The sequence below is a fragment of the Trachymyrmex cornetzi genome, unplaced genomic scaffold, assembly GCF_001594075.2.
Source record: "Trachymyrmex cornetzi isolate Tcor2-1 unplaced genomic scaffold, Tcor1.1 scaffold336, whole genome shotgun sequence".
Lineage (NCBI taxonomy): Eukaryota > Metazoa > Arthropoda > Insecta > Hymenoptera > Formicidae > Trachymyrmex > Trachymyrmex cornetzi.
Window position 1 is genome coordinate 77,928 of NW_017298068.1, and position 1,071 is coordinate 78,998.

Consider the following 1,071-nt stretch of genomic DNA (forward strand, 5'->3'; position numbering starts at 1 on the left):
TCGCTAGATTCGACACGAGCGATTATCCGGCGGACAACGCGTACGGTATGTCTCTCGCGAATAAAAAAGTACCCGGTCTGATGAAGGATGAGAACCACGGCATGATAATGACAGAATTCGTCGGACTCAGAGCGAAGATGTACGCGTTGAAGGTCGACGGTAAAAAGGACACAAAAAAGGCGAAAGGCGTAAAGAATAACGTTGTAGCGCGAATGATAACGTTTGACGATTACACCCGATGTTTAAACGATGAAATTGAAATGACTCGTCGTCAGTCGTGTATACGATCAAAATTACACGAGGTATACACGATATCCGAGACGAAAATCGCTCTGAGTCCATACGACGACAAACGATACGTCATACCGAACACGACGGAGACGTTACCATGGGGACATTGGCGGATATGGCCTTGTAACATATGCATTGACATTTTTGTTATACTATTATGTAGTATTATTATAATTTTACACGTCATGTATGTTTTTTACGTTTATATAAGTATTACTATTTTATGTTTTATGTAGTACCATTTATTATGTATTATTATTTTCAATTCGTGTATCAACCATTTTCTTATATATTATCGTAATTTGTATATGTTTTCCTACATTTTTTATTTTTTATTTTCATATAGTGAATATGTATTACTATTATGTATTATTATCATTATAATTTCGTCATGCATGTGTTTTTTTTACATTTATATAAGTCATACTATTATATTTAATATAATACCATTTATTATGTATTACTATTATTTTCATTTCATGTATCGTACATTTATAAGTACTTTATATAAGTCTTACTATTACGCGTTATATGTAATATCATTTATTATGTATTACTATTATTTTTCATTTTATGTATCGTACATTTATAAGTATTTTATATCTGTATACTCCAAAACGAAGATGGAAGGGATAATAAAAAATATTTTACACGTTTATATCCTTATGTAGATATATAATAATTTTTATATGTAGAATAAAAAAATACATGAATCAAAATTGTATCAAATCACATTGTTTTTATGTATCCATGAATTGTGCGATCCATCGAATCCCAGTC